At 43.2% G+C, this 13,614-nt stretch overlaps 1 pseudogene; it reads right to left on the bottom strand.

Annotated features, from left to right (window-relative positions):
- Window positions 1-7,875: 7,875 nt before the first annotated feature.
- Window positions 7,876-11,395, bottom strand: LOC122210301 (annotated as a pseudogene).
- Window positions 11,396-13,614: the final 2,219 nt, after the last annotated feature.

Genomic DNA, 13,614 nt, shown 5'->3' with positions numbered 1-13,614 from the left:
TTGGCTCAGGTCATGATCTTACAGTTCGTGGGTTCAAGCCCTACGACAGGCTCTGTGCTGACAGCTCAGAGCCTGGAGCCTGCATCGGATCGGATTCTGTGTCTCCCTCTCTCTGCCACTCATATTCTGTCTCCCTCTCTCTCTCTCTCTCTCTCAAGAATTATCATTAAAAAAATTAAAAAGAATGATGTGTGTCTGCATTTGCAGAAACAGAGAAAGCTCTCTGTGATGTACTAAGTTTTTAAAAATTAAGTTGAGGAATGCCTGGGTGGCTCAGCTGGTTAAGCGTCCAACTCTTGGTTTCAGCTCAGGTCATGATCTCATGGTTCGTGGGACTGAGCCCTACATCGGGCTCCATGGTGACAGTGCAGAGCCTGCTTGGGATTCTCTCTCTCCCTCCCCCTCTGCCCTTCCCCTGCTGTCCAAATAAATAAATAAATAAATAAACTTAAAGAAAAAAAGGATTACTGCTAATATTGGTCTACCTCCAGCACTGACTGCTTGGGTTGCCTATTTAATAGTAAGAATATAATTAATCTCACACTTATATAGAGAGGCAGGCATGGCTGGTCTGATCATGTCCATTTTATACATAAGTACAATGAGGCACAAAGATGAAAAGGGCTTACAAAATTAGTGACAAATTCAAGACAGGCAGAGTTTAGGGACGTACAGAATACGATTTTCAATCCCTGCTTTGCAGGCTATTTGCTTTGAGACTTGAGGCCAGTTAACCTCTCTGAGCTCGAGGGACAAGGCTTCAGACCTCACAGGGCTTCAGGGATTAAGAGCTGCTGGAAAAGAAAAAGGCCTCCTATAGTGCTTGGAGCATGGCAGCTGTCCAGGAAATAGCTGCTATTAGGGTAATTATTCTGTAAATGTTCTGAATGATTATAATATTTATGGACTGAGGCATCGCCCGTGTTAGGTGCTGAGGTCAGATGAGAAACCAGGTCTTTGCGGTCACTCTTTCCCTAATACCAGTTCCTCGCCCTCCCGAGCCCCACTGTGAATGAGGAGGAGAGGCCCTCAGTGATGCAAATGAATGTTGACTTTTCATTAACAAAACAATGAGCCCGCTGACACAGACGAGGGAAATGTTTAAAACTTTGAAAGGAGAAAAATCAGTTCGCAAGTGTGTGTTGATATACTCACACCCTGCTCTACTCCTCAATAAACATTTCCCAAGACCTGCTGAGACAACCCCAGGTTGGTCTCCGGTTGAGGTCTCTAAAATGCTCTATGAACTGGGGCCTCGCAGTGTCTCAGGCTAATGACGCTAACCCCTCAGGTTCGCTGGGCTGGTGGGGGGCTTTGAACTGTGTAGGAAGAGCTTGGGACCTCTTAGAAACAAAGCAATTTTTCTTGTCTAAGGAAATCAGTTTATTTTACCCCAAACCTCCCCATCCCACCGTTAATTTCAGGAGAAGCGACTGTAGAGTCCCTGGAGGATGCTGACCTCAACACCTGGGGGTCACAGAGCCGCTGTCAGTCTCCTGGGGAAGACATGGGGGAGGAACATGGGGAGGAACAAGGAATGAGGACACCTACAAGCCATAGTGCGGGGGCGCAGGCCAGGCTGGTTAGGTAAGCCACAGAGAGATACTAAAACAACCCCACAACAAACCAAATACTGTTTTTCATATACGTGAAGATATTCACTACAAGTGTATCCGCTAAAGTATTGTTTCTAGAACCTAGAGAATGAAAACAATTCCACTGTCCAAAATGGGAGATTGATTAAACACATCATTTGACATTCACAGAATGAAAGGACCAATATGGCTTAAAACTTTTTTTTAATTTTTAAAATTTTATGTGAGAGACACAGAGAGACAGAGAGAGACAGAGACAGAGACAGAGACAGACCATGCACAGGAGACAGGGGCAGAGGTCGAGAGAGAGAGAATCTCAAGCAGGCTTCATGCTCAATGGGGAGCCTGACACGGGGCTCCATCCCACGACACTGGGATCACAACCTGAGCCAAAATCAAGTCAGACCCTCAACCGACTGAGCCACCCAGGCACCCCTGGCTTTTAAAAATATAACATAGATCTGGGGCGCCTGGATGGTTCAGTCGCTTGAGCGTCCAGCTCTTGATTTCAGCTCAGGTTGTGATCCCAAAGTTGTGGGATTGAGCCCTGCATCAGGCTCCATACTGAGCTCGGAGCCTGCTTGGGATTCTCTCTCTGCCTCGCCACCCCCCCATCCCTTTCTCCTGCTCATGTACTCTCTCTCTCTAATAAACAAACAAACAAACGAAGAAATAAAGAGTTTTAAATATATGGTAGATCCTAACATGAAGATCTGGACTAATCTTCAAGATTTATTATTTAGGAAGTGGAGATATCTTGTGTTCATGGAGAGGAAAACTCAGGATTGTAAAGATACCATTTTCTCCAAATTGATTTGTAAGAGTCAATACAATGCTACTAAACTTAAAACAGAATTTTTTTATGAAACTCAACAAGTCAGTTAAAAAATATATAGGCAGTGGGGTGCCTGGCTGGCTTAGAAGAGCATGCGACTCTTGATCTGTAGGTCATGAGTTCAAGTCCCATGCTGGGTATAGAGATTACTTTAAATAAATAAATAAATAAATAAATAAATAAATAAATAAATAAGAGAGAGGGAGAGAGAGAGGAGTAAAGGTCTAAGAACAGGAAGACGTTTCTAAAGAAGAATAGAGAAGGCTTGTTCTCCCAGGATTGTTAAAAAGCTATAGTAATGAAGACAAGACAAGTTGGTGTTGGTAGCAATAGGAATTCACCAAAATCGACTAATGAATGTAAGAAGCTCTGATAAGTGATGGGGGGTGGCATAGCACATCAAAGAAGGGACTATTTGGGGCGCCTGGGTGGCTCAGTCAGTTGAGTGTCCGACTTCGGCTCAGGTCATGATCTCACGGTCTGTGAGTTCCAGCGCCGCATCAGGCTCTGTGCTGACAGCTCGGAGCCTGGAGCCTGGAACCTGCTTCCGATTCTGTGTCTCCCTCTCTCTCTCTCTGCCCCTCCCCTGTTCGTGCTCTGTCTCTCCCTGTCTCAAAAATAAACATTAAAAAATTTTTTTAAAAAGGAGGGATTGTTTGGTAAGTGGAATTTCTAAAGGGAATTTCTTTCCAGACTTGGGGTAACAAAGAATCTCTTAATTAAAACACAAAAGAGTAATCATAAAAGAAAATATTAATAAATAAAAATATATTAAAATTAAAAGAATTAAATTATAAGCTACAGATTTGAAGAAGATATGTGCAAACACATGTAATCACTCAAGGATACATATCGAGATACTCTGAACACCTTCTGCAAATCAATAAAGAGCATTAAGCCCGTGAAAAACAATGCGTAAAAAGCTTGAATATGCACGTGAGAGAAGAGGAAACATGGTTGAAAATCGCATGAAGAGATCCATGCTCAGCATCACTAGTAGTCAAGAAAATACAAGGCACAACAAGCTGCTTTACTGGTTTATATGCAGTCTATGGCACAAATTAAGAAGTCAAATAACACCAGGCGTTGGAGAAGAGAAATACGTCTTCTGTACATAGGTGGTGGGAATGTATATCTATTCAGCCATTTTGGAAAGGCAGTTTATCATTTTCTTGTCAAATTGAATACTTACATACTTAAAACCCAGCAATTCCACTCTTGGGCAAATATCCAGGGGCAAGTGTTGCACCTGTGCTCCATGAGACATACATATGAATAATCATAACAGCAGCGAATAAATAGCAAAAAAAAAAAAAAACAAAAAAAACAAAAAAACACACTACCAACAAAAGAAAGAATTCAACCGCCCTTCAACAGAAGAATGGATAAATACAGGGGTGCCTGGGTGGCTCAGTTGGTTAAGCGTCCCACTTCAGCTCAGGTCATGATCTCATGGTTCGTGAGTTCAAGCCCCGCATCAGGCTCTGTGCTGACAGCTCAGAACCTGGAGTCTGCTTCAGATTCTGTGTCTCCCTCTCTCTCTGCTCATGCCCTGCTCACACTCTGTCTCTCAAAAAGTGAATAAACATTAAAAAATATTTAAAAATTAAAATAAAAACAAGTTTTTTAATTCAGCACAGCTGATGTTTTCCAGCAGATGTTTGTTTTAAGAGCTTGCTAATTAGTGGTATTGATGAGGGAGGGGCAAGCAGGCACCCTTCATACCCTGTGGGTGGCAGAAAAGTGCAGCTACTTTGGAGGACAATATTTAGTAGTGTCTATGGAAATCTTAGATGCACATATTCTGATCTGGCAAGTCTCTTCCACTTTAAGAATTTTCTTTATAGGGGCGCTTGACTGGCTCAGTCAGTAGAGCAAGAGACTCTCAATCTCAGGGTCATGAGTTCGAGCGCTATGGTGGGCATAGAGATTACTTTAAAAAAAAAAGAATTTACAGATTCACTTGTGCAGCTCAAGATCAAGTGTACAAGGCTGCTCATCATAGCGCAGTACAAAGTTAGCTACACACATGGTATATCCACCTATATTCAGCACCTATTTAAAAGTAAGAGATAAGTCTGTATGCATCAACCTGGAGAGACATTACACCTATTGAGTGTAAAAAGGCAAAATGTAGAGCAATATATATAGTATGACATCATTTGCAGGCAGAAAGACACAGATACTCATGGAAAATTGCTAAGCAAATGCAAACAACTGTTAACACCGGTGCCTTCTGGGGAGTGGAATTGAAAAGGTGAAGGGAAGGACATACTTTCTGTTTTATATTTAATACTGGATTTTATTTTTTATGAAGAGCATACACTTATTACTGCTACAATAAAAAAAATTTAGGGGCGCCTGGGTGGCTCAGTTGGTTAAGCATCCAACTCTTTGTTTCGGCTCAGGTCATGATCTCACAGTTCGTGAGTTCTAGCCCCGAGTCGGATTCTGTCCTGACAGTGTGGAGCCTGCTCCAGATTCTATCTCTCTCCCTCTCTCTGCCCCTCCCCTGCTCATGCGTACATGCTCCCTCTCTCTCTCTCTCTCTCTCTCTCTCTCTCTCTAAACAAATAAACTTAAAAAATCTAATTTAGAAGTTCAAAACAAAATACTATATGTCAATTATATCTCAGTAAAGCTGGGGCTAGTTCATAAATTATAAAGAAGCAATGTGGTACACCTGGCTGGCTCAGTCAGTGGAGCATGTGACTTGATCTTGGTCTTGGGGCTGTGAGTTCAAGCCCCATGTTGGGTGTAGAGATTACTTAAAATCTTTAAAGAAGAAGAAGAAGAAGAAGAAGAAGAAGAAGAAGAAGAAGAAGAAGAAGAAGAAGAAGGGTAAAGAGAAGCAATTGTTTTGTTAAGGAAAAAAAATTTAAAGAAAATACAGAAGCATATGAGGAAGAAAAGATGAGTTTTTGCCTTCTTATCCTCAACAAGATGTCACATTTAACAGTTTGGGGTATAATCTTTTAAAATTTTTGTCTGCTTGTGTGTGTATTTATATATACATATATATATATAATACATATATATATGTATTATATATATATATGTATATATGTATATACATTTTTTTTCAAAATGAATCATCTAGGGGATACCTGGGTGGCTTATTCAGTTGAGCATCGACTTTAGCTCAGGTCATTATCTCATGGTTTGTAAGTTTGAGCCCCACATCAGGCTCGCTGCTGTCAGTGCAGAGCCTGCTTCTGATCCTCTGTCTCTCTCTCTGTCTCTCTCTCTCTCTCTGCCCCTCCCCCACTCGAACCCTCTCTCTTAAAAATAAATAAAACATTTAAAAAAATGGAATCATCTATGTTGTTAGTTTTTTTTTTTACATTTTACCATGTCCACAGTTTACCTCTACAATATCATTTATTTCCAAAACCAGAAATAATTGTACATTTTTCTGATTAGACAAGTGTGATTCACAAAGAAAATATCTCTATAACTGTGTTGCTAAATAAGAAATGCAAGTTGTAGGACAATACGTACAGTATTATCTCATTTTTGTTTAAAAAAAGGAAGAAAACAGAACGTGTGTGTGTGTGTGTGTGTGTGTGTGTGTGTGTGAGGTCTGAAAAACCAGTCTATGAGGATAGCCATTAAACTCTGTTCAGAGTATTTAAGTGTGGGGGAGATTGCAATGAGGTGGCTTGGGATATTTATAGTGCATTGCTTTCATAATAATGATGATGCATGTATGTGATCACAATTGTTTTAAAACTTCAGACAAGCATACAAAAATCTGAAATTATCTCTAAATCCTACCACTCAGAGATACCCCCAGTCAATATACTAGTGCACATGCTTTCTTCTTTTCTTCTTTGCCTATAGAAACATATTCATCCTCTCAATTTATAAACTGGAATCCTACAAAATATACTACTCAGGAGGCTCCTGGGTGGCTCAGTGGGTTAGGTGTCTGACTTCGGCTCAGGTCATGATCTCACAGTTTGTGAGTTCGAGCCCTGTGTCGGGCTCTGTCCTGACAGCTCAGAGCCTGGAGCCTGCTTCAGATTCTGTGTCTCCTTCTCTCTCTGCCCCTCACCCCTTATGCTCTGTCTCTGTCTCTTTTTCTCTCTCTCAAAAATAAACATTAAAAAAAAACCCACACAACTCGGTGCCCTGCTGTTTTCAATATGTTCCATGTCAGTACCTCATTGTAATGACTACACATTATGCTATCATAACAACCATCCCATAATTTAATCATTCGATCCCTTGCTTTTGACGTTTTGTAAACTTTTTAATTGTAAAGTGTAACACACATTAGAAGAATGTATAAAATACATGTATTTTTAAAAAAGAGTAATAATTATAAAGCAAACATTTATGTTACCTCTTCACCAGAAAATCTATTTATTTATTTATTTATTTATTTATTTATTTGAGAGAGCTCGAGGGAGGGAGGGGGCAGAGGGAGAGACAGAGAGAGAGAGAGAGAGAGAGAGAGAGAGAGAGAGAGGGAATCTTAAGCAGACTCCATGCTCATTGCGGCACCCGACTCAGGGTTCACTCTCACAACCATGAGATCACGAGCCAAACTCAAGAGTCAAATGCTTAAACGACTGTGCCACCCAGGTGCCTCTAGAAACATTTTAAAATTGTTTTTGGGGCACCTAGGTGGCTTGGTCTGTTGAGTGGTTGACTCTTGATTTCCACTCAGGTCATGATCTCACAGTTCATGGGATAGAGCCCTGTGTGGAGCTCTGTGCTGACAGCAGGAAACCTGCTTGGGATTCTCTCCGCCCTGCTCCTTCCCTGCTTGCGCGTGCTCTCTCTCTCTCTCTCTCTCTCTCTCTCTCAAAATAAATAAATAAATAAACATTTTAAAAAAATTAAAAAAAAATTTTTTTTAACCTTTATTTATTTTTGAGACAGAGGGAGACAGAGCATGAATGGGGGAGGGTCAGAGAGAGGGAGACACAGAATCTGAAACAGGCTGAGCTGTCAGCACAGAGCCCGACGCGGGGCTCGAACTCACGGACTGCGAGATCACGACCTGAGCCGAAGTCGGACGCTCAACCGACTGAGCCACCCAGGCGCCCCTAAATTTTTTTTTTAACTTAGAATGCAAAGTATTTTATTTTTAAACTTCTGGGGCGCCTGGGTGGCTCAGTCGGTTAAGCGTCTGACTTCCGCTTAGGTCGTAATCTCACGGTTCGTGGGTTCGAGCCCCGCGTCGGGCTCTGTGCTGACAGCTCGGAGCCCGCTTCTGATTCTGATTCTGTGTCTCCGTCTCTCTCTGCCCCTCTCCTGCTCATGCTGTCTCTCTCTGTTTCTCAAAAATAAATAAATGTAGAAAAAAATTTTAAAAAAAACTTCTAAATTTGAAAACAAAACAGCCTCGGTTAAATAATAGTTTTTCCAAAGCTCAATGTGCTCATTTGGAGTTCCATTTTTCTGCTTGCTGCACAAAACAACTTCCTACAACTCCTAGGCAGGAACACTACTGGTTTTGATGATCTGTGATTGGATGAAGGGATCAATCTCAGTTGGTAATATACTTTTTCCCCCCTTGGTAAGGGCTTAAAAAATTTCCAGAACAGATGCATTTTTCTAGTCTTGCACACAGACACTCTGATTCCAAATGTCTCCTGAGAGGCGTATACCATATACAGAAACCCATGTTCGTTTCTCACCTTCACATACTTCAGAAATCGGCGTGGACACACTCACCGTGCTGTGTCCATTCACTAACAGGAAGAACGCCTGATGAGCGTTGAGCTACAAAAGCCTCCTAATGATCTTGAGGAGCTCACGTAGGTTGACGTGATCACGTACAAGGAACTTGGTTCTGTCCAGTACAGGAAGTTGCTTCTCACCCTTGAATCGGGTCTATTATCACCCGGATGTTCGTAGGATGCGGCTCTCGGGTAAGTCGAACGTGTACTCTTTGTTGGAAGGTGCCGCGCTGCTTGAAGGTCTTCTCCGACGGCACTGCGCGGGAGGTGAGGTGGAGGGTCCCGGCTCTTCCACGCGGCGGCGGTGGCGCAGACTCGAACTGTTAGAAATTGTTTTTAAGTTTAGGGGCGCCTGGGTGGTGCACTGCTCAGGGTGGAGGGATCGAGCCCTGCAACAGGTTCCGTGCTGAGTGTGGAGCCTGCTTAGGATTCTGTCTCTCCCTTTCTCTCTCTCTGTCTACCCCCACTGCTCGTGAGCTCTCTCTCTCTCAAAACAAACAAAAAAAACTACAATATTTTTAAAGTTTATTTACTTTGAGAGAGAGAGTGCGAGAGAGTGCAACGGGGGAGGGGCAGGGGGAGAGAGAGAGAGAGAGAGAGAGAGAGAGAGAGAATCCCAAGCAGGCTCTGCACAGCCACCACAGTGCCCAATGCAGGGCTGGAGCCTACAGACCACAAGATCATGACCTGAGCTAAGATGGACTCTCAACTGACTGAGCCACCCAGCACCCCCCTCCCCAATTGTCTTTTTAAAACATTTTTAATGTTTTTTTTTTAATTTTTTTTAACGTTTATTTATTTTTGAGACAGAGAGAGACAGAGCATGAATGGGGGAGGGTCAGAGAGAGGGAGACACAGAATCTGAAACAGGCTCCAGGCTCTGAGCTGTCAGCACAGGGCCCGTCGCGGGGCTCGACCTCTCGGACCGCGAGATCATGACCTGAGCCACCCAGGCGCCCCCCAAAATTTTTAATGTTTTTAATGTTTATTTTTGAGAGAAAGACAGACAGACAGTGAGTGGGGGAGGGGCAGAGAGAGAGGGAGACACAGAATCTGAAGCAGGCTCTAGGCTCCAGAGCTGTCAGCACAGGGCCGGCGGTGGGCTCCAACTCAGGAGCGTGAGATTATGACCTGAGCTGTAATTGGATGCTTAACCAACTGAGCCACCTAGGTGCTCAAAAATTAAGTTTCAAAAAAATAAGAAAAGCACAATGAACACCTGTGTACTTTTCTCCTAGAATTAACAAACATGAATTCTGTTATTTTTTACTTCCTTTTTTTAAATTAACAAGACAACAAAATATAATGTATTTTATTCTTTTAAAAATTGAACAATTTGTTTTTATTTTCATAAGTAATCTCTACACCATATGTGGGACTTGAACTCACAACCAAGAGATCAAGAGCCACATGCTCCACTGACTTAGCCAGCCAGGCACCACAGAATTTATTTTATTCTAACACCTTTAAAATTTATTTTTATTTTTTATTTTACAGAGAGGGGAGGGGCAGAAGGAGAGAGAGAGAGAGAGAGAGAGAGAGAGAGAGAGAGAATCCTAAGGAGGCTCCACAGTCAGCTGTGTGTTGGGCTCAATCCCTTGACCCAGTATCACGACTGGAACAGAAATCAAGAGTGGGATGCTCAACCGACAGAGCCACCCAGGTGCCCCATTCTGACACCTTTTTTAGAATAAAGTACTTGATGTTCACTCTTTTGTGAATACTTCAATGGACCAAGCCCAGTATTGACCTCAGCTCAATAGTCTCCTTTGGTCCTTTTAGTGAAGGGTCTTGTGTCTTTCCAAAAAGACTTCATTAATCTTTGAAAAATTCTTGCCTCCAGAAGATATTATAGACTCACCTTGTACCTTTCAGCGTTAGTCACAGACTCGGCCTTTTCTGCAACTAGCCCTTATTCCTTTTAGACACTATAATCTGGATGCTAAGATGCATTGTTGAAGTGCAGAATTGTCAGAATAAATGCAACTTGACAGATACAGGCAAAGTTCTCTTTGCTCTGAGAAATTATTGTGATCACTTTTAGATTTCCCTGTTTATCATGAGGGTAACCGTCTTTTCGACATATTTACTGGCCACCTGAGTTTCCTTGCCTCCCAACTGCTGCTTCTTTGATCGTTTTTTCTGTTGTTAAACTTTTATGTCATGCCCAGGGGCGCCAGGCTGGGTTAGTAAACACAGCATACGACTCTTTTTTTTTTTTTTTTTTTTTTTTTTTTTGAAAAGTTAAAAATTCCTTAATTTTTTATTCCTGGTACCACTACCACAATTTACAGGGCAATATACCTGATGTAATGAAAAGAAAAAGAAAAAGACAAAGCTACAACAGATAAAAGACCTCAGGAATGTACATCTAATTGACACTACATTGCATTAATCAATAGCTGCACTTTTTGCAAACTGTGGCTATGACAGTCCTGAACAAGAAGGGTTTCCTGTTTCTCAGGGTCGTGAGGTGAGTTCAAGCCCCTTGTTGGGCGTGGAGCCTAGTTAAAATAAAATTTGAAGAAGTCTCATGTCCTATCCATTTTTTTCCGTTTCTAAATAATGCTGTGATGAACATCTTTGTACATGCATATTTGCTCATCTTACTGACTCATTCCCTAGAGTGAGTTTCTAACATGGAATTTCTGGGGCAAAAGATATATATTAAATTTACAATTTTTTTCTTTTTAAGAAACAATCTTTTAAAACTCAAAAAAAAAAAAAAAAAAAGATGCGTACATGTGCACTCCCCCTGCAGCAGCATGTGATCGCCTGTCTTCCCACACCCTTTCTAGAACTGAGTGCCACAATTTTAGTTTCCTTCTTTGAGGGTTGGGGATGTTTTCAGTTGGGGTGTTTGCTTAAGATTCAACATGTAAAGTCCCTGCACAGCGTTGGCTGTGTTCTCAAGAGGTCCCAGTCCTCTCAGAGAGAAGAGACGTGTTCTAGCAGCTCCCCACCCTCTCCTAGCCTCCTGGGACCTCAGCCACTTTACAGCTGCCTTCCGGAAGCTCCTCTCAGAGGTCCCCCCGGAAGAGCTGTTTGCTAAATCTGGCAACCCTACCCCCAGGTTCCCGTTCTACTCCCACCTAAACTGCAGCAGTGGCCTCCAGATCTCACCCCTACTGTCCATTCTCGACATGGCCTCTGCTCAAAGCCGTCCTGCTACACTCAGAATTCCATGTGAACTCCTTAGCTTGGCCTTCAAAGCCCCCGCCAAATGCAGGCCTGACCCTTCACTCAGACCTCACTGCCAACTGTTCCGCCATCCCCTGCAGCCCCCTGGGCCTCCTGGTTGTTTCCTGTTAGGATAAGCTGGGCTGGCCTCAGAGTCTTTGTATTTATTTACCTCTGCTTAGAATGCTTTTTCCCCAAAGCATTCTCTGTTCAGATGTCACCACACCAGAGAGGGCCTTGCCAGACCACCTTGTCTAAAACAGCACCTCCCATGCCCCAAACCTGCTTTTTTTTTTTTTTCATAACACACAGTACAGCTCATTATTTTATACTTTGACTTGCCTGATGTATTTGTTCTTTGCTTTCCCTCACCAGGAATGTAAGATTGATAAAAGCTGGAACTGAGAGCATTTTCCTGGTGTGTTTTTCCAGTATTATCTCCCTGGTGCCTAGGATGATGCCTGGCACTTCTCAGACCTGGATCTGACAGGCTGTCCTGCACAGCAGTTAAGGGGATACCCGTGAGTCACTCTCTCTGGGTTCAAGCCCCTGCTCTGTTTGCTGCTTCCCAGCTGTGTCACTTGGAACAAATGACTTAACCATCCTTTGTACCATTTGTAAAACAAGGATGATAATCTACTTTAGTTGGGTTATTGTGAGGGTGAGGGCAGGCCAAGCTCTGCCTTCTTTTTTTTTCTTTTCTTTTCTTTTTTTAAAAGTAGCCTCCACAGGGGCGCCTGGGTGGCGCAGTCGGTTAAGCGTCCGACTTCAGCCAGGTCACGATCTCGCGGTCCGTGAGTTCGAGCCCCGCGTCAGGCTCTGGGCTGATGGCTCGGAGCCTGGAGCCTGTTTCCGATTCTGTGTCTCCCTCTCTCTCTGCCCCTCCCCCGTTCATGCTCTGTCTCTCTCTGTCCCAAAAATAAATAAAAAACGTTGAAAAAATTAAAAAAAAAAAAAAAAGTAGCCTCCACATTCAATGAACGTGGGGCTTTCACTCACGTCCCTGAGATCAGGAGTCACATGCTCTACCGACTGAGCCAACCAGGGGCCCCGATTGGATCATTGTGAGAATTAAACTAGTTAAATCATGTAAGAACATAGGCTGGTGTTCAGTGTTTGTCACTATTATAGTTTTTGAGTGGATTTAACACATATGGGTTATTGCTCTCATACACACATGCAAACATCAACCAATCTCTATCTATTGATATTTAGTATGTACCTGTCACTCCCCCAGACAATGGGTATAGGCTCTTACACAGAAGTTAACAAGACATATGTGACCTCTCTCTTACCATGAGTCTCCGGGAACTCAAGTAATTATTCCTAGTGTTAAAGTGTTGAGAGGCAACAAAGCACAGAATTTTTCAGGAGATACAACTTAGTCTGAGGGCCAGGAAGAGATTCTGGAGGCAGTGATGTTACTCTGTAAGTTCTGACTGGGTGGAGAGGAAAGAGAGAACCATGTGTGAGGAAGCCCAGAGTGGAGAAGAGCCTATATAGCAGGATGGCCAGTGTGGCTGGAGTGCAGGGGCTGGGAGAGAGGAAGCTGGAGGATCTGGCAGGGACTACCATATGGGGTTTTGGTGGCCTCAGAAAGGGGTTTCATGGGAGCCATGAAAGGACTCAAAGTTGGAGAGTGACTGTCAGCTAAGCAGTTAGCACAGTTTCCCTGGCTGGTGCTGTTCAATGACCTCCAGAGATCACCTTGTCTAAAATGGCACATCTCCTGCTGCCCCCCCCATCTCTGTCTTTCTGCACCTGATTTATTACGTCATAAGCCCTGACATTCTCTCATACTGTCTTATGCTGGTTCTGGATTCACCCATACTGGAATGGAAACCCCCACAAAAGCTGGGACTTTGGGGAGGGGGAGAAACCGGCTGCAGGGAGACTGATTAGGAAGTTGGTGTAGATGGCCCCAGCTCTAGAACTTGTACTTGCTAGGAGGGTTAGGATCAGCCAGCCGTCTGGCTGGTAGAGAGCAGGAGGCTAGAGGACTTAACAGCTTGAAGCCTCATTTGCATAGCACTTTACAGAAGACTGAGAAAAAGGCAATTGTCCCTATCAAAGAATGGAGTGTGGAGGCAGTGGAGATAAGGGTAGTGAGGAAGGGGGACTAAAGTCCAGCAGTCTCAAGGTGCCTGGCTGGCTCAGTTGGTGGAGCATGTAATTCCACTTCTCAGGGTCACGAGTTCAAGCCCCACATTAGCTGCAGAGCTTACTTCAAAGAAAGTCCCAGCAGTCCCAAAAAGCCAGTTCTTGGTACTGTCCTTGCTTTTAAGTCATCCAGGGCTAAGGATCAGGTGTG

This window comes from Panthera leo, chromosome E3 (genome assembly GCF_018350215.1).
Source record: "Panthera leo isolate Ple1 chromosome E3, P.leo_Ple1_pat1.1, whole genome shotgun sequence".
Taxonomy (NCBI): domain Eukaryota; kingdom Metazoa; phylum Chordata; class Mammalia; order Carnivora; family Felidae; genus Panthera; species Panthera leo.
The sequence above is the reverse complement of the archived record's forward strand: the minus strand, read 5'-3'. Positions and strand labels throughout refer to the sequence as shown.